This window comes from Hyla sarda, chromosome 3, assembly GCF_029499605.1.
Source record: "Hyla sarda isolate aHylSar1 chromosome 3, aHylSar1.hap1, whole genome shotgun sequence".
Taxonomy (NCBI): Eukaryota; Metazoa; Chordata; class Amphibia; order Anura; family Hylidae; genus Hyla; species Hyla sarda.
In genome coordinates, this window is record NC_079191.1 from 37,348,812 (window position 1) to 37,369,386 (window position 20,575).

The window sequence follows — 20,575 nt, forward strand, 5'->3', positions numbered from 1 at the left end:
TTACATATTTATTCATGCACTTTATGTATTTTATGATCTATTAATCTATTAATGAATTGTTTTATATGATTAACTGTTACTGTGAAAATATTGGAGTTGTGATTGAAGCATCATTTGTAACTCTTGAGCTACACGGCACTGATATGTATTAATTTATATAACACCATGATGTAATATTTGATGTGTTTTTTTTATGTAATTGTGTGATTAAGTAGATGTTTTAACTTGATTGTTTGTAATTACCCTCTCCTCATGTCATTCTCTCCTGGTGGCCCTCTTCTCATGTCACTATTTCCTGATGCACCTTTCCTCAAGCTTCTCTCTCCTGGTGCTCCTTTCCTCATATCACTCTGTTCTGATGCCCCTTTCCTCATATCACTCTGTTCTGATGCCCCTTTCCTCATATCACTCTGTTCTGGTGCCCCTTTCCTCATGTCACTCTCTCCTGGTGCCCCTCTTCTCATGTCAATCTCTCCTGGTGTCCCTCTCCTCATGTCACTCTCTTCTGGTGCCCCTCTCCTCATGCTACTCTCTCCTAGTGCAACTTTCCTCATGTCACTTTCCTGGTGCCCCTTTCCTCATGTCACTTTGTCCTGGTGCCCCTCTTCTCATGTCACTCTTTTCCGGTGCTCCTCTTGTCGTGTCACTCTCTCCTGGTGCCCCTCTCCTCATGTCATTCTCTCTTGGTGGCACTCTTCTCATTTCACTCTTTCCTTATGCCCCTCTCCTCATGCTACTCTGTCCTGGTGCTCCTTTCCTCATATCACTCTGTCTTCGTGCCCCTTTCCTCATGTCACTCTGTCCTGGTGCCGCTCTTCTCATGTCAATCTCTCCTGGTGCCCCTCTCCTCATGCCACTCTCTTCTGGAGACCCTCTCCTCATGTCACTTTTTCCTGGTGGCCCTCTTCTCATGTCACTCTTTCTTGATGCCCCTCTCCTCTTGCTATTCTCTCCTGGTGCCCCTTTCCTCCTATCCCTCTGTCCTGGTGCCACTTTCCTCATGTCACTCTCTCCTGGTGCTCCTCTCCTCATGTCACTCTGTCCTGGTGCTCCTCTCCTTATGTCACTCTCTCCTGGTGCTCCTCTCCTCATGCTACTCTGTCCTGGTGCTCCTTTCCTCATATCACTCTGTCTTCCTGCCCCTTTCCTCATGTCACTCTGTCCTGGTGCCGCTCTTCTCATGTCAATCTCTCCTGGTGCCCCTCTCCTCATGCCACTCTCTTCCGGAGACCCTCTCCTCATGTCACTTTTTCCTGGTGGCCCTCTTCTCATGTCACTCTTTCTTGATGCCCCTCTCCTCTTGCTATTCTCTCCTGGTGCCCCTTTCCTCCTATCCCTCTGTCCTGGTGCCACTTTCCTCATGTCACTCTCTCCTGGTGCTCCTCTCCTCATGTCACTCTGTCCTGGTGCTCCTCTCCTTATGTCACTCTCTCCTGGTGCCCCTTTCCTCATGTCAATTTGTCCTGGTGCCCCTTTCCTCATATCACTCTGTTCTGGTGCCCCTTTCCTCATGTCACTCTCTCCTGGTGCCCCTTTCCTCATGTCACTCTCTCCTGGTGCCCCTCTTCTCATGTCAATCTCTCCTGGTGTCCCTCTCCTCATGTCACTCTCTTTCAGTGCCCCTCTCCTCATGTCACTCTCTTCTGGTGCCCCTCTCCTCATGCTACTCTCTCCTAGTGCAACTTTCCTCATGTCACTTTCCTGGTGCCCCTTTCCTCATGTCACTTTGTCCTGGTACCCCTCTTCTCATGTCACTCTTTTCCGGTGCTCCTCTTGTCGTGTCACTCTCTCCTGGTGCCCCTCTCCTCATGTCATTCTCTCTTGGTGGCACTCTTCTCATTTCACTCTTTCCTGATGCCCCTCTCCTCATGCTACTCTGTCCTGGTGCTCCTTTCCTCATATCACTCTGTCTTCGTGCCCCTTTCCTCATGTCACTCTGTCCTGGTGCCGCTCTTCTCATGTCAATCTCTCCTGGTGCCCCTCTCCTCATGCCACTCTCTTCCGGAGACCCTCTCCTCATGTCACTTTTTCCTGGTGGCCCTCTTCTCATGTCACTCTTTCTTGATGCCCCTCTCCTCTTGCTATTCTCTCCTGGTGCCCCTTTCCTCCTATCCCTCTGTCCTGGTGCCACTTTCCTCATGTCACTCTCTCCTGGTGCTCCTCTCCTCATGTCACTCTGTCCTGGTGCTCCTCTCCTTATGTCACTCTCTCCTGGTGCCCCTTTCCTCATGTCAATTTGTCCTGGTGCCCCTTTCCTCATGTCACTCTGTCCTGGTGCTCCTCTCCTCATGTCACATTCTCCTGGTGCCCCTCTCCTTATGTCACTCTCTCCTAGTGGCCCTCTTCTCATGTCAATCTCTCCTGGTGCCTCTCTTCATGTCACTCTTTCCTGATGCCCCTCTCCTCATGCTACTCTCTCCTGGTGCCACTTTCCTCATGTCACTCTCTCCTGGTGCTCCTCTCCACATGTCACTCTCCTCTGGTGCTCCTCTCCTCATGTCACTCTCCTCTGGTGCTCCTCTCCTCATGTCACTCTGTCCTGGTGCTCCTCTCCTTATGTCACTCTCTCCTGGTGCCCCTTTCCTCATTTCAATCTGTCCTGGTGCCCCTTTTCTCATGTCACTCTGTCCTGGTGCTCCTCTCCTCATGTCACATTCTCCTGGTGCCCCTCTACTTATGTCACTCTCTCCTGGTGCTCCTCTCCTTATGTCACTCTCTCCTGGTGCCCCTCCCCACATGTCACTCTGTCCTGGTGCTCCTCTCCTTATGTCACTCTCTCCTGGTGCCCCTCTCCACATGTCACTCTGTCCTGGTGCTCCTCTCCTCATGTCGCATTCTCCTGGTGCCCCTCTCCTTATGTCACTCTCTCCTTGTGGCCCTCTTCTCATGTCAATCTCTCCTGGTGCCCCTCTCCTTATTTCACTCTCTCCTGGTGGCCCTCTTCTCATGTAAATCTCTACTGGTGCCCCTCTCATCATTTCACTCTCTCCTGGTGCCTCTCTCCTCATGTCACTCTCTCCTGGTGCCCCTCTCTTCATGTCACTCTTTCCTGATGCCCCTCTCCTCATGCTACTCTCTCCTGGTGCCCCTTTCCTCATGTCAATCTCTCCTTGTGCCCCTCTCCTTATGTCACTCTCTCCTGGTGGCCCTCTTCTCATGTCAATCTCTCCCGGTGCCCCTCTTCTTTTACGATGACTGCTCCCTGCATCCCCAAGCAAGCTGCTGTTATGACGTTCCCAATACCCTATCGACAAGCTCTCCTGTCCTGTACTGACTGCTTCCCCCATGCAGGGCTGGTACAAGGATGTTTGCCACCCTAGGCAAAAGCTAATTTTGTCGCCCCTTGACTCCAACATTGGCCCACCCTTTGACATCCCCAACCTTACTACTGGGGTGATACACTGTAACAAGTCCCCTTCTCATGTAATTCGCTTACTACTTGGGTGACACACTGTAACAAACCTCCTCCTCATGCTGCTGGCTGAGCGAGTTGTTACGCCGAGCGCTCCGGGTCCCCGCTCCTCCCCGGAGCGCTCGCTTCTCTCTCGCTACCGCAGCGCTCCGGGCAGCTCCACTGACCCGGTGCGCTGCGATACCGTCTCCAGCCGGGATGCGATTCGCGATGCGGGTAGCGCCCGCTCGCGATGCGCATCCCGGCTCCCGTACCTGACTCGCTCTCCGTCTGTCCTGTCCCGGCGCGCGCGGCCCCGCTCCCTAGGGTGCGCGCGCGCCGGGTCTCTGCGATTTAAAGGGCCACTGCGCCGCTGATTGGCGCAGTGGTTCCAATTAGTGTGTTCACCTGTGCACTCCCTATTTATACCTCACTTCCCCTTCACTCCCTCGCCGGATCTTGTTGCCATTGTGCCAGTGAAAGCGTTTCCTTGTGTGTTCCTAGCCTGTGTTCCAGACCTCCTGCCGTTGCCCCTGACTACGATCCTTGCTGCCTGCCCCGACCTTCTGCTACGTCCGACCTTGCTTCTGTCTACTCCCTTGTACCGCGCCTATCTTCAGCAGCCAGAGAGGTTGAGCCGTTGCTAGTGGATACGACCTGGTCACTACCGCCGCAGCAAGACCATCCCGCTTTGCGGCGGGCTCTGGTGAAAACCAGTAGTGACTTAGAACCGATCCACTAGCACGGTCCACGCCAATCCCTCTCTGGCACAGAGGATCCACTACCTGCCAGCCGGCATCGTGACAGTAGATCCGGCCATGGATCCCGCTGAAGTTCCTCTGCCAGTTGTCGCTGACCTCACCACGGTGGTCGCCCAGCAGTCACAACAGATAGCGCAACAAGGCCAACAGCTGTCTCAACTGACCGTGATGCTACAGCAGCTACTACCACAGCTTCAGCAATCATCTCCTCCGCCAGCTCCTGCACCTCCTCCGCAGCGAGTGGCCGCTTCTGGTCTACGACTATCCTTGTCGGATAAATTTGATGGGGACTCTAAATTCTGCCGTGGCTTTCTTTCCCAATGTTCCCTGCACTTGGAGATGATGTCGGACTAGTTTCCTACTGAAAGGTCTAAGGTGGCTTTCGTAGTCAGCCTTTTGTCTGGAAAAGCTCTGTCATGGGCCACACCGCTCTGGGACCGCAATGACCCCGTCACTGCCTCTATACACTCCTTCTTCTCGGAAATTCGAAGTGTCTTTGAGGAATCTGCCCGAGCCTCTTCTGCTGAGACTGCCCTGTTGAACCTGGTCCAGGGTAATTCTTCCATTGGCGAGTACGCCGTACAATTCCGTACTCTTGCTTCAGAATTATCCTGGAATAATGAGGCCCTCTGCGCGACCTTTAAAAAAGGCCTATCCAGCAACATTAAAGATGTTCTGGCCGCACGAGAAATCCCTGCTAACCTACATGAACTCATCCATCTTGCCACTCGCATTGACATGCGTTTTTCCGAAAGGCGTCAGGAGCTCCGCCAGGATATGGACTTTGTTCGCACAAGGCGTTTTTTCTCCCCGGCTCCTCTCTCCTCTGGTCCCCTGCAATCCGTTCCTGTGCCTCCCGCCGTGGAGGCTATGCAGGTCGACCGGTCTCGCCTGACACCTCAAGAGAGGACACGACGCCGCATGGAGAATCTCTGCCTGTACTGTGCCAGTACCGAACACTTCCTGAAGGATTGTCCTATCCGTCCTCCCCGCCTGGAAAGACGTACGCTGACTCCGCACAAAGGTGAGACAGTCCTTGATGTCTACTCTGCTTCTCCACGTCTTACTGTGCCTGTGCGGATATCTGCCTCTGCCTTCTCCTTCTCTACTATGGCCTTCTTGGATTCCGGATCTGCAGGAAATTTTATTTTGGCCTCTCTCGTCAACAGGTTCAACATCCCAGTGACCAGTCTCGCCAGACCCCTCTACATCAATTGTGTAAACAATGAAAGATTGGACTGTACCATACGTCTCCGCACGGAGCCCCTTCTAATGTGCATCGGACCTCATCACGAGAAGATTGAATTTTTGGTCCTCCCCAATTGCACTTCCGAAATCCTCCTTGGACTACCCTGGCTTCAACTCCATTCCCCAACCCTGGATTGGTCCACTGGGGAGATCAAGAGTTGGGGGCCCTCTTGTTTCAAGGACTGCCTAAAACCGGTTCCCAGTACCCCTTGCCGTGACTCTGTGGTTCCCCCTGTAACCGGTCTCCCTAAGGCCTATATGGACTTTGCGGATGTTTTTTGCAAAAAACAAGCTGAGACTCTACCTCCTCACAGGCCTTATGATTGTCCTATTGACCTCCTCCCGGGCACTACTCCACCCCGGGGCAGAATCTATCCTCTGTCCGCCCCAGAGACTCTTGCTATGTCGGAGTACATCCAGGAAAATTTAAAAAAAGGCTTTATCCGTAAATCCTCCTCTCCTGCCGGAGCCGGATTTTTCTTTGTGTCCAAAAAAGATGGCTCTCTACGTCCTTGCATTGACTACCGCGGTCTTAATAAAATCACGGTAAAGAACCGCTACCCCCTACCCCTCATCTCTGAACTCTTTGATCGCCTCCAAGGTGCCCACATCTTTACCAAACTGGACTTAAGAGGTGCTTATAATCTCATCCGCATCAGAGAGGGGGATGAATGGAAAACGGCATTTAACACTAGAGATGGACACTTTGAGTATCTGGTCATGCCCTTTGGCCTGTGCAACGCCCCTGCCGTCTTCCAAGACTTTGTTAATGAAATTTTTCGTGATCTCTTATACTCCTGTGTTGTTGTATATCTGGACGATATCCTGATTTTTTCTGCCAATCTAGAAGAACACCGCCAGCATGTCCGTATGGTTCTTCAGAGACTTCGTGACAATCAACTTTATGCCAAGATAGAGAAATGTCTGTTTGAATGCCAATCTCTTCCTTTCCTAGGATACTTGGTCTCTGGCCAAGGACTACAAATGGATCCAGACAAACTCTCTGCCGTCTTAGATTGGCCACGCCCCTCCGGACTCCGTGCTATCCAACGTTTTTTGGGGTTCGCCAATTATTACAGGCAATTTATTCCACATTTTTCTACCGTTGTGGCCCCTATCGTGGCTTTAACCAAAAAAAATGCCAATCCCAAGTCTTGGCCTCCTCAAGCGGAAGACGCCTTTAAACGGCTCAAGTCTGCCTTTTCTTCGGCTCCTGTGCTCTCCAGACCTGACCCATCTAAACCCTTCCTATTGGAGGTTGATGCCTCCTCTGTAGGAGCTGGAGCGGTCCTTCTACAAAAAAATTCTTCCGGGCATGCTGTTACTTGTGGGTTTTTTTCTAGGACCTTCTCTCCGGCGGAGAGGAACTACTCCATCGGGGATCGAGAGCTTCTAGCCATTAAATTAGCACTTGAGGAATGGAGGCATCTGCTGGAGGGATCAAGATTTCCAGTTATTATTTACACCGATCACAAGAACCTCTCCTATCTCCAGTCTGCCCAACGGCTGAATCCTCGCCAGGCCAGGTGGTCTCTGTTCTTTGCCCGATTTAATTTTGAAATTCACTTTCGGCCTGCCGATAAGAACATTAGGGCCGATGCTCTCTCTCGTTCCTCGGATGCCTCGGAAGTTGAACTCTCTCCGCAACACATCATTCCTCCTGACTGCCTGATTTCCACTTCTCCAGCCTCCATCAGGCAAACTCCTCCAGGGAAGACCTTCGTCACTCCACGCCAACGCCTCGGAATCCTCAAATGGGGTCACTCCTCCCATCTCGCAGGCCATGCGGGCATCAAGAAATCTGTGCAACTCATCTCTCGCTTCTATTGGTGGCCGACTCTGGAGACGGATGTCGTGGACTTTGTGCGAGCCTGCACTGTCTGTGCCCGGGATAAGACTCCTCGCCAGAAGCCCGCTGGTTTTCTTCATCCTCTGCCTGTCCCCGAACAGCCTTGGTCTCTGATTGGTATGGATTTTATTACAGACCTACCCCCATCCCGTGGCAACACTGTTGTTTGGGTGGTCGTTGATCGATTCTCCAAGATGGCACATTTCATCCCTCTTCCTGGTCTTCCTTCAGCGCCTCAGTTGGCTAAACAATTTTTTGTACACATTTTTCGTCTTCACGGGTTGCCCACACAGATAGTCTCGGACAGAGGCGTCCAATTTGTGTCAAAATTCTGGAGGGCTCTCTGTAAACAACTCAAGATTAAATTAAACTTTTCTTCTGCATATCATCCTCAATCCAATGGACAAGTAGAAAGAATTAACCAGGTCTTGGGTGATTATTTACGACATTTTGTTTCCTCCCGCCAGGATGATTGGGCAGATCTTCTACCATGGGCCGAATTCTCGTATAACTTTAGAGTCTCTGAATCTTCCTCCAAATCCCCATTTTTCGTGGTGTACGGCCGTCACCCTCTTCCCCCCCTCCCTACTCCCTTGCCCTCTGGTTTGCCCGCTGTAGATGAAGTGACTCGTGATCTTTCCACCATATGGAAAGAGACCCAAGATTCTCTTTTACAGGCTTCATCTCGCATGAAAAAGTTTGCCGATAAGAAAAGAAGAGCTCCCCCCATTTTTGCTCCCGGAGACAAGGTATGGCTCTCCGCTAAATATGTCCGCTTTCGTGTCCCCAGTTACAAACTGGGTCCACGCTATCTTGGTCCTTTCAAAGTCTTGTGCCAAATTAATCCTGTCTCTTACAAACTTCTTCTTCCTCCTTCTCTCCGTATTCCTAATGCCTTTCATGTCTCTCTTCTTAAACCACTCATCATCAACCCTTTCTCTCCCAAATTAGTTTCTCCCACTCCTGTCTCCGGTTCTTCTGACGTCTTCTCAGTGAAAGAGATACTGGCCTCCAAGACGGTCAGAGGAAAAAGGTTCTTTTTAGTGGATTGGGAGGGCTGTGGACCTGAAGAGAGATCCTGGGAACCTGAGGACAACATCCTAGACAAAAGTCTGCTCCTCAGGTTCTCAGGCTCTAAGAAGAGGGGGAGACCCAAGGGGGGGGTACTGTTACGCCGAGCGCTCCGGGTCCCCGCTCCTCCCCGGAGCGCTCGCTTCTCTCTCGCTACCGCAGCGCTCCGGGCAGCTCCACTGACCCGGTGCGCTGCGATACCGTCTCCAGCCGGGATGCGATTCGCGATGCGGGTAGCGCCCGCTCGCGATGCGCATCCCGGCTCCCGTACCTGACTCGCTCTCCGTCTGTCCTGTCCCGGCGCGCGCGGCCCCGCTCCCTAGGGCGCGCGCGCGCCGGGTCTCTGCGATTTAAAGGGCCACTGCGCCGCTGATTGGCGCAGTGGTTCCAATTAGTGTGTTCACCTGTGCACTCCCTATTTATACCTCACTTCCCCTTCACTCCCTCGCCGGATCTTGTTGCCATTGTGCCAGTGAAAGCGTTTCCTTGTGTGTTCCTAGCCTGTGTTCCAGACCTCCTGCCGTTGCCCCTGACTACGATCCTTGCTGCCTGCCCCGACCTTCTGCTACGTCCGACCTTGCTTCTGTCTACTCCCTTGTACCGCGCCTATCTTCAGCAGCCAGAGAGGTTGAGCCGTTGCTAGTGGATACGACCTGGTCACTACCGCCGCAGCAAGACCATCCCGCTTTGCGGCGGGCTCTGGTGAAAACCAGTAGTGACTTAGAACCGATCCACTAGCACGGTCCACGCCAATCCCTCTCTGGCACAGAGGATCCACTACCTGCCAGCCGGCATCGTGACACGAGTGGTTCGGACGATGGTTGTCTAACTTTCTTGAGGGCACTCAAGAACCTTCAAGAGGGCACTCTAGGCGGCTGCCTATTTTGCGTATAGGCAGAGCTGGCCCTGCCCCCATTTCGCACACCTTCTGCCCACTGCTCACTGTTGACTGTCACGATGCCGGCTGGCGGGTAGTGGATCCTTTGTGCCAGAGAGGGATTGGCGTGGACCGTGCTAGTGGATCGGTTCTAAGTCACTACTGGTTTTCACCAGAGCCCGCCGCAAAGCGGGATGGTCTTGCTGCGGCGGTAGTGACCAGGTCGTATCCACTAGCAACGGCTCAACCTCTCTGGCTGCTGAAGATAGGCGCGGTACAAGGGAGTAGACAGAAGCAAGGTCGGACGTAGCAGAAGGTCGGGGCAGGCAGCAAGGATCGTAGTCAGGGGCAACGGCAGGAGGTCTGGAACACAGGCTAGGAACATACAAGGAACGCTTTCACTGGCACAATGGCAACAAGATCCGGCAGGGAAGTGCAGGGGAAGTGAGGTGATATAGGGAAGTGCACAGGTGAAGACACTAATTGGAATCACTGCGCCAATCAGCGGCGCAGTGGCCCTTTAAATCGCAAAGACCCGGCGCGCGCGCGCCCTAGGGAGCGGGGCCGCGCGCGCCGGGACAGGACCGAGGGAGAGCGAGTCAGGTACGGGAGCCGGGGTGCGCATCGCGAGCGGGCGCTACCCGCATCGCGAATCGCATCCCGGCTGGAAGCAGAATCGCAGCGCCCCGGGTCAGTGGATCTGACCGGAGCGCTGCAGCGGAGAGAGTGTAGCGAGCGCTCCGGGGAGGAGCGGGGACCCGGAGCGCTCGGCGTAACAGTACCCCCCCCCTTGGGTCTCCCCCTCTTTTTAGGGCCTGAGAACCTGAGGAGCAGACTTTTATCTAGGATGTTGTCCTCAGGTTCCCAGGATCTCTCTTCAGGACCACAACCCTCCCAGTCCACTAGAAAAAAAGTTTTCCCTCTGACCTTTTTAGAGGCTAAGATCTCTTTGACAGAGAAGATGTCCGAGGAGCCGGAAACAGGAGTGGGAGGAACAGATTTGGGAGAAAAACGGTTGAGGATGAGTGGTTTAAGAAGAGAGACGTGAAAGGCATTAGGGATACGAAGAGAAGGAGGAAGAAGAAGTTTGTAAGAGACAGGATTAATTTGACACAAAATTTTGAAAGGACCAAGATAGCGTGGTCCCAACTTGTAGCTAGGGACACGGAAGCGGACATATTTAGCGGAGAGCCATACCTTGTCTCCAGGGGAAAAAACGGGAGGAGCTCTTCTTTTCTTATCCGCGAACCTCTTCATGCGTGATGAAGCCTGTAGGAGAGAATTTTGGGTCTCTCTCCATATAATGGAAAGGTCACGAGAAATTTCATCCACAGCGGGCAGACCAGAGGGCAAGGGGGTAGGGAGGGGGGGAAGAGGGTGACGGCCGTACACCACGAAAAATGGGGATTTGGAGGAAGATTCAGAGACTCTGAAGTTATACGAGAATTCGGCCCATGGAAGGAGATCTGCCCAGTCATCCTGGCGGGAGGAAACAAAATGTCGCAAATAATCACCCAAGACTTGGTTAATTCTTTCTACTTGTCCATTGGACTGGGGATGATATGCAGAAGAAAAATTTAATTTAATCTTGAGTTGTTTACAGAGAGCCCTCCAGAATTTAGACACGAATTGGACGCCTCTATCCGAGACGATCTGCGTAGGCAATCCGTGAAGACGAAAAATGTGTACAAAAAATTGTTTAGCCAACTGAGGCGCTGAAGGAAGACCAGGAAGAGGGATGAAATGTGCCATTTTGGAGAATCGATCAACGACCACCCAAATAACAGTGTTGCCACGGGAAGGGGGTAAATCAGTAATAAAATCCATACCAATCAGAGACCAAGGCTGTTCGGGGACAGGCAGGGGATGAAGAAAACCAGCGGGCTTCTGGCGAGGAGTCTTATCCCGGGCACAGATAGTGCAGGCTCGCACAAAGTCCACAACATCCGTCTCCAGAGTCGGCCACCAATAGAAGCGGGAGATGAGTTGCACAGATTTCTTGATGCCCACATGACCAGCGAGATGGGAGGAGTGACCCCATTTGAGGATTCCGAGGCGTTGGCGTGGAGAAACAAAGGTCTTTCCTGGAGGAGTTTGCCTGATGGAGGCTGGAGAAGTGGAGATCAGGCAGTCAGGTGGAATGATGTGTTGCGGAGAGAGTTCAACTTCTGAGGCATCCGAGGAACGAGAGAGAGCATCGGCCCTAATGTTCTTATCGGCAGGACGAAAGTGAATCTCAAAATTAAATCGGGCAAAGAACAGAGACCACCGGGCCTGGCGAGGATTCAGCCGTTGGGCAGACTGGAGGTAGGAGAGGTTCTTGTGGTCGGTGTAAATAATAACTGGAAATCTTGATCCCTCCAGCAGATGCCTCCATTCCTCAAGTGCTAATTTAATGGCTAGAAGCTCTCGATCCCCGATGGAGTAGTTCCTCTCCGCCGGAGAGAAGGTCCTAGAAAAAAAACCACAAGTGACAGCATGCCCGGAAGAATTTTTTTGTAAAAGAACAGCTCCAGCTCCCACTGAGGAGGCATCAACCTCCAATAGGAAGGGTTTGGAAGGGTCAGGTCTGGAGAGCACGGGAGCCGAAGAAAAGGCACACTTGAGTCGTTTAAAGGCGTCTTCCGCTTGAGGAGGCCACGACTTGGGATCGGCATTTTTTTTGGTTAAAGCCACGATAGGAGCCACAACGGTAGAAAAATGTGGAATAAATTGCCTGTAATAATTGGCGAACCCCAAAAAGCGTTGGATAGCACGGAGTCCGGAGGGGCGTGGCCAATCTAAGACGGCAGAGAGTTTGTCTGGATCCATTTGTAGTCCCTGGCCAGAGACCAAATATCCTAGAAAAGGAAGAGATTGGCATTCAAACAGACATTTCTCAATTTTGGCATAGAGTTGATTGTCACGAAGTCTCTGAAGAACCATACGGACATGCTGGCGGTGTTCTTCTAGATTGGCAGAGAAAATTAGGATATCGTCCAGATATACAACAACACAGGAGTATAGCAGATCACGAAAAATTTCATTGACAAAGTCTTGGAAGACAGCAGGGGCGTTGCACAGGCCAAAGGGCATGACCAGATACTCAAAGTGTCCATCTCTGGTGTTAAACGCCGTTTTCCACTCATCCCCCTCTCTGATGCGGATGAGGTTATAGGCGCCTCTTAAGTCCAATTTAGTAAAGATGTGGGCACCTTGGAGGCGATCAAAGAGTTCAGAGATGAGGGGTAGGGGGTAGCGGTTCTTAACCGTGATTTTATTAAGACCGCGGTAGTCAATGCAAGGACGTAGGGAGCCATCTTTTTTGGACACAAAGAAAAATCCAGCTCCGGCAGGAGAGGAGGATTTACGGATAAAGCCCTTTTTTAAATTTTCCTGGACATACTCAGACATGGCAAGAGTCTCTGGGGCAGAGAGAGGATAAATTCTGCCCCGGGGTGGAGTAGTACCCGGGAGGAGGTCGATAGGGCAATCATAAGGCCTGTGAGGAGGTAGAGTCTCAGCTTGTTTTTTGCAGAAAACATCCGCGAAGTCCATATAGGCCTTAGGGAGACCGGTTACTGAGGGAACCACAGAGTCACGGCAAGGGTTACTGGGAACCGGTCTTAGACAGTCCTTGGAACAAGAGGGCCCCCAACTCTTGATCTCCCCAGTGGACCAATCCAGGGTTGGGGAATGGAGTTGAAGCCAGGGAAGTCCAAGGAGAATTTCCGAGGTGCAATTGGGGAGGACCAAAAGTTCAATCCTCTCGTGATGAGATCCGATGCTCATTAGAAGGGGCTCCGTGCGGAAGCGTATGGTACAGTCCAATCTTTCATTGTTTACACAATTGATGTAAAGGGGTCTGGCGAGACTGGTCACTGGGATGTTGAACCTGTTGACGAGAGAGGCCAAAATAAAATTTCCTGCAGATCCAGAGTCCAAGAAGGCCACGGTAGAGAAGGAGAAGGAAGAGGCAGACATCCGCACAGGCACAGTAAGACGTGGAGAAGCAGAGTAGACATCAAGGACTGTCTCACCTTTGTGCGGAGTCAACGTACGTCTTTCCAGGCGGGGAGGACGGATAGGACAATCCCTCAGGAAGTGTTCGGTACTAGCACAGTACAGGCAGAGGTTCTCCATGCGGCGTCGTGTCCTCTCTTGAGGTGTCAGGCGAGACCGGTCGACCTGCATAGCCTCCACGGCGGGAGGCACAGGAACAGATTGCAGGGGACCAGAGGAGAGAGGAGCCGAGGAGAAGAAACGCCTCGTGCGAACAGAGTCCATATCTTGGCGGAGCTCCTGACGCCTTTCGGAAAAACGCATGTCAATGCGAGTGGCTAGGTGAATAAGTTCATGTAGATTAGCAGGAATTTCTCGTGCGGCCAGAACATCTTTAATGTTGCTGGATAGGCCTTTTTTAAAGGTCGCGCAGAGGGCCTCATTATTCCAGGACAATTCTGAAGCAAGAGTACGGAATTGTACGGCATACTCGCCAACGGAAGAATTACCCTGGACCAGGTTCAACAGGGCAGTCTCAGCAGAAGAGGCTCGGGCAGGTTCCTCAAAGACACTTCGGATTTCCGAGAAGAAGGAGTGTACAGAGGCAGTGACGGGGTCATTGCGGTCCCAGAGCGGTGTGGCCCATGACAGGGCTTTTCCGGACAGAAGGCTGACTACGAAAGCCACCTTAGACCTTTCAGTGGGAAACAGGTCCGACATCATCTCCAGATGCAGGGAACATTGGGAAAGAAAGCCACGGCAAAACTTAGAGTCCCCATCAAATTTATCCGGCAAGGATAGGCGTAGCCCAGGAGCGGCCACTCGCTGCGGAGGAGGTGCAGGAGCTGGCGGAGGAGATGACTGCTGAAGCTGTGGTAGTAACTGTTGTAGCATAACGGTCAGTTGAGACAGCTGTTGGCCTTGTTGCGCTATCTGTTGTGACTGCTGGGCGACCACCGTGGTGAGGTCAGCGACAACTGGCAGAGGAACTTCAGCGGGATCCATGGCCGGATCTACTGTCACGATGCCGGCTGGCGGGTAGTGGATCCTTTGTGCCAGAGAGGGATTGGCGTGGACCGTGCTAGTGGATCGGTTCTAAGTCACTACTGGTTTTCACCAGTGCCCGCCGCAAAGCGGGATGGTCTTGCTGCGGCGGTAGTGACCAGGTCGTATCCACTAGCAACGGCTCAACCTCTCTGGCTGCTGAAGATAGGCGCGGTACAAGGGAGTAGACAGAAGCAAGGTCGGACGTAGCAGAAGGTCGGGGCAGGCAGCAAGGATCGTAGTCAGGGGCAACGGCAGGAGGTCTGGAACACAGGCTAGGAACATACAAGGAACGCTTTCACTGGCACAATGGCAACAAGATCCGGCAGGGAAGTGCAGGGGAAGTGAGGTGATATAGGGAAGTGCACAGGTGAAGACACTAATTGGAATCACTGCGCCAATCAGCGGCGCAGTGGCCCTTTAAATCGCAAAGACCCGGCGCGCGCGCGCCCTAGGGAGCGGGGCCGCGCGCGCCGGGACAGGACCGAGGGAGAGCGAGTCAGGTACGGGAGCCGGGGTGCGCATCGCGAGCGGGCGCTACCCGCATCGCGAATCGCATCCCGGCTGGAAGCAGAATCGCAGCGCCCCGGGTCAGTGGATCTGACCGGAGCGCTGCAGCGGAGAGAGTGTAGCGAGCGCTCCGGGGAGGAGCGGGGACCCGGAGCGCTCGGCGTAACATTGACTTTATAACTCCACGAAAACCTAATATATCACTATCCAAAATGAAAGGGGATAGCCCATTGGTATAATATAATTAGATAAATAAACCCGATAATATGATTACAAAAAAAGAAAAATCATTAAAATATATATTTATTGAATAAAAAAAAACATTAAAACAGAGACATGATATAAAAAACATAGTATATGAATATGGCTGAAAGGTATACAGATGAAGAATAGTGAAATGGTCAGTTTAGTGAGCATGCTATATGTAGGTGAGCTGTGGGTAGGACAAACTCACATGTAGGATCAAGCATGTAAGAAAGAGGGGCAGGGAAATAAAAACACTGACCCCAATGTAAACCCCAGGGAAGTAACAGAAACAATATACATGCAAGACCCATAAAACATAAAGAGCAAAAGTAGAGGTACACCATACAGACCACTTCACAGACCCCAGACACGTGTTTCACTGACCGCTTTATCCAAGGGAGATTGATATAGCGGTCAGCAAAACACGTGTCTGGGGTCTGTGAAGTGGTCTGTATGGTGTACCTCTACTTTTGCTCTTTATGTTTTATGGGTCTTGCATGTGTCACGATGCCGGCTGGCAGGAGGTGGATCCTCTGTGCCAGAGAGGGATAGCGAGGACCGTGCTAGTGGACCGGTTCTAAGACACTACTGGTTTTCACCAGAGCCCGCCGCAAAGCGGGATGGTCTTGCTGCGGCGGTAGTGACCAGGTCGTATCCACTAGCAACGGCTCACCTCTCTGGCTGCTGAAGATAGGCGAGGTACAAGGGAGTAGGCAGAAGCAAAGTCGGACGTAGCAGAAGGTCGGGGGCAGGCGGCAAGGTTCGTAGTCAGGGGAGATAGCAGAAGTTCTGGTACACAGGCTTTAAACACACAAAACGCTTTCACTAGGCACAAGGGCAACAAGATCCGGCAAGGAAGTGCATGGGAGGAGGTTAGATATAGTCAGGGACCAGGTGGAAGCCAATTAAGCTAATTGGGCCAGGCACCAATCATTGGTGCACTGGCCCTTTAAGTCTCAGGGAGCTGGCGCGCGCGCGCCCTAGAGAGCGGAGCCGCGCGCGCCAGCACATGACAGCAGGGGACGGGAACGGGTAAGTGACCTGGGATGCGATTCGCGAGCGGGCGCGTCCCGCTGTGCGAATCGCATCCCCAACGGCCATGACAGAGCAGCGCTCCCGGTCAGCGGGACTGACCGGGGAGCTGCAGGGAGAAAGACGCCGTGAGCGCTCCGGGGAGGAGCGGGGGCCCGGAGCGCTAGGCGTAACAGTACCCCCCCCCTTAGGTCTCCCCTTCTCTTTGTCCGGTAACTGCCTCCCCTGGGATGAGGACACCGGGAAAGGATGGAGGGATTCCTCAACGGCAGGCAGAACAGCAGGAGTAGGAATGGGGAGAGAGGGCAGAGGGCGAGACCTGGCACGGGGCAGTGTGACACCAGGACGAGGGCCATGAGGGGACACAGAGGCTTGCCTGATGGGACTGGGAGGGGGGGAGAGGCATTTCCTGTGGCAGGCAGAGTCCTTAATGACCTTAGGGGGACCGGATACAGGAGGAACCACAGGGTCACGGCAGGGAGTACTGGGAACCGGTTGAAGGCAGTCCTTGGAACAAGAGGGACCCCAACTCTTGATCTCCCCAGTGGACCAATCCAGGGTTGGGGAATGGTGTTGAAGCCAGGGTAGTCCAAGGAGAACTTCAGAAGTGCAATTAGGAAGGACAAAAAATACAATTTCCTCGTGATGAGGTCCGATGCACATTAGGAGGGGCTCCGTGCGGTAACGCACGGTGCAATCCAACCTGGCTCCGTTGACCGCGGAAATGTGGAGTGGCTTGACAAGACGGGTCACCGGAATGCGGAATTTATTCACTAAGGACTCCCGAATAAAATTCCCAGAAGCTCCAGAGTCCAGGCAGGCCACGGCTGAGAGGGGAGAGCTGGCTGAAGTAGAAATCCGAACAGGCACCGTGAGACGTGGAGAAGCCGACTTAGCATCAAGAGACGCCACACCCACGAGAGCTGGGTGCGAGCGTGCGTTTCCCAGACGTGGAGCACGGATTGGGCAATCCACCAAAAAATGTTCAGTACTGGCACAGTACAGACAAAGATTCTCTTCCTTACGGCGATTCCTCTCTTCCAGGGTCAGGCGAGACCGATCCACTTGCATGGCCTCCTCGGCGGGAGGCCTAGGCGCAGATTGCAGTGGAGACTGTGGGAGAGGAGTCCAGAGATCTAAGTCTTTTTCCTGGCGGAGCTCTTGATGCCTCTCAGAAAAACGCATGTCAATGCGAGTGGCTAGATGAATGAGTTCATGCAGGTTAGCAGGAGTCTCTCGTGCGGCCAGAACATCTTTAATGTTGCTGGATAGGCCTTTTTTAAAGGTCGCGCAGAGGGCCTCATTATTCCAGGAAAGTTCAGAAGCAAGAGTACGGAATTGTATGGCGTACTCGCCAACAGAAGAATTACCCTGGACCAGGTTCAGCAGGGCAGTCTCAGCAGAAGAGGCTCGGGCAGGTTCCTCAAAGACACTTCGAATTTCCGAGAAGAAGGAGTGTACAGAGGCAGTGACGGGGTCATTGCGGTCCCAGAGCGGTGTGGCCCATGACAGGGCTTTTCCAGACAGAAGGCTGACTACGAAAGCCACCTTAGACCTTTCAGTAGGAAACTGGTCCGACATCATCTCCATGTGCAGGGAACATTGCGAAAGAAAGCCACGGCAAAACTTAGAGTCCCCATTAAATTTGTCCGGCAAGGACAGGCGGAGGCTAGGAGTGGCCACTCGCTGCGGAAGGGGTGCAGGAGCTGGCGGAGATGATTGCTGCTGAAGTTGCGACTGAAGTTGCTGCACAATGGTGAATACTTCCGACAGCTGGTGGGTTAGATGGGCGATCTGTCGGGATTGCTGGGCGACCACCGTGGTGATATCAGAGATATAAGGCAGAGGGACGTCAGCGGGATCCATGGCCGGATCTACTGTCACGATGCCGGCTGGCAGGAGGTGGATCCTCTGTGCCAGAGAGGGATAGCGAGGACCGTGCTAGTGGACCGGTTCTAAGACACTACTGGTTTTCACCAGAGCCCGCCGCAAAGCGGGATGGTCTTGCTGCGGCGGTAGTGACCAGGTCGTATCCACTAGCAACGGCTCACCTCTCTGGCTGCTGAAGATAGGCGAGGTACAAGGGAGTAGGCAGAAGCAAAGTCGGACGTAGCAGAAGGTCGGGGGCAGGCGGCAAGGTTCGTAGTCAGGGGAGATAGCAGAAGTTCTGGTACACAGGCTTTAAACACACAAAACGCTTTCACTAGGCACAAGGGCAACAAGATCCGGCAAGGAAGTGCATGGGAGGAGGTTAGATATAGTCAGGGACCAGGTGGAAGCCAATTAAGCTAATTGGGCCAGGCACCAATCATTGGTGCACTGGCCCTTTAAGTCTCAGGGAGCTGGCGCGCACGCGCCCTAGAGAGCGGAGCCGCGCGCGCCAGCACATGACAGCAGGGGACGGGAACGGGTAAGTGACCTGGGATGCGATTCGCGAGCGGGCGCGTCCCGCTGTGCGAATCGCATCCCCAACGGCCATGACAGAGCAGCGCTCCCGGTCAGCGGGACTGACCGGGGAGCTGCAGGGAGAAAGACGCCGTGAGCGCTCCGGGGAGGAGCGGGGGCCCGGAGCGCTTGGCGTAACAGCATGTATATTGTTTCGGTTACTTCCCTGGGGGTTTACATTGGGGTCAGTGTTTTTATTTCCCTGCCCCTCTTTCTTACTTGCTTGATCCTACATGTGAGTTTGTCCTACCCACAGCTCATCTACACAGATTAGCATGCTCACTATACTGACCATTTCACTATTTTACTATTCTTCATCTGTATACCTTTATAACTCCAGGCCAGACACTCTGGCTTTCACATTTACAGTAAAACACTTGGGACCAAGGCAAAGGACTGGGGAATAAATATACACTACTCCTCTAGGAAACAATGTATACCACTGTGGAGACAACAACAAAATGGCACTCCATTGTGGTATACATAATATAACCAACACCAACATCTGCCATTGAATAAGAATTGTGAGACCTCCCTACACTCATTAGATGATCAGCTCACATTGATCTAACGTGTATGGACAGCCTAAAACCTGACCTTTGGCTTTTGTCTTCCTGGTGACTACTAGCTAGCTAGACATTGCCTGTGTCTCTCAGCTGGACATATACATATAAGAAGGCCACCAGCCCTGTAGATATCAAAAGTTGCCGTCAGCTTTATAAAACTTTCTATTACGTGGGTGTTTACTTTCATCCCGATCATGACAGACAAGTCTCCAAGTTTCCGGAGAGTAATTCCTCGGAGGACATGACTCATTCCACAATTACATTACGGTGTTTCCTATAGTCTATGTAATAGCGATCACCTTTCCAAATATTGTCCAGTGAACTCACTTCTTTATGTACACACATCGCCAGGATCCACTTAACCTCTGGACATTGATGGGAGGACACCGACTCTATGATTCCATTGAGAATATTTAAAGAAGCACTCAATCAGCGTTTTCCAAACAGTGTGTCCCCAGCTGTTGCAAAATTACAACTCCCAGCATGCTGGGAGTTGTAGTTCTGCAACAGCTGGGGACTCACTGTTTTGAAAACTCTGCCCTATCCTGTGGATACATGCTTTAAAGCGGAATACTCCTTAAAGAAAAAGGAGGGAGGTTTCTGTTGTAAGTGGTTTGGAGAAGGACAATAGCTTATGGATAGAGGAAAGCTCGAGACCCCTGAAATTTTTTAATATTCTGTTTACATCTCTGTGTGTGTGTGAGGGGAGGGGGGGGGGGGGGATCAATTTGTGCGCCACTATCTGTAGTTTTTACTGTTACCACTTTAGCATCGATTGGGCTTATTGATCGCTTCCTATTTTATTTTCTGTGGGATGTGATATGAAATCACCGATTCGGATTGATAAATGTCTCAGACTTGCATAGAGGGGGCGTGCTGTGACATCACAAGGGAAGTGGCTGTGACGGCGTGGTGGCTGCCACGCCCCCTTCCATAGACTTGCATTGAGGGGGCGTGGCATGCCATCAGGAGAGGCGTGGCATGACATCACAACCCCCACACCCAGAACAAAATGTTCCAAATGCTGGGGCAGTGGAGTACCCCTTTAAACAGAAAAATACAAGATATTATAAAAGCATAGCCTTTAGCTGCCCCCCCCCCCCCATGACTATTACCCCCTCTTCTCCCACTACCTGACGTGTTATCGGAGAGTTCCCCGGCCAGCACCGATTTGTCCGGTAAGTGTACTGATCCATGTTTCGAGTCCTGTGCTCCCTCCTCCCATCTACCCACTCCTCCCCTCCTCCTCTTTCTTTTCTCTCAACCCCTTCTTTCTCACACTTGTGCCTACTCACTATCTGCCTCTGGACACCTTCCTATGACTATAACCTTTTCTATACAGAACCACGAGCTCCAAATGTATGGGATGACCAACCAGGTCATAACCTCACTTGGCTTTTTTACTTGATCTTGTAGACACTCCAAAGCCTTGCTCTGTGGTCATTGGCTACAATCAGTTCATAGATTTTTGTTTTACCAGTTTTACACCAGTGACTTATCCGGACCGCTGCCACTGGACCCGTACCTGCACTTATGAACCCAGTTATCTTGGAG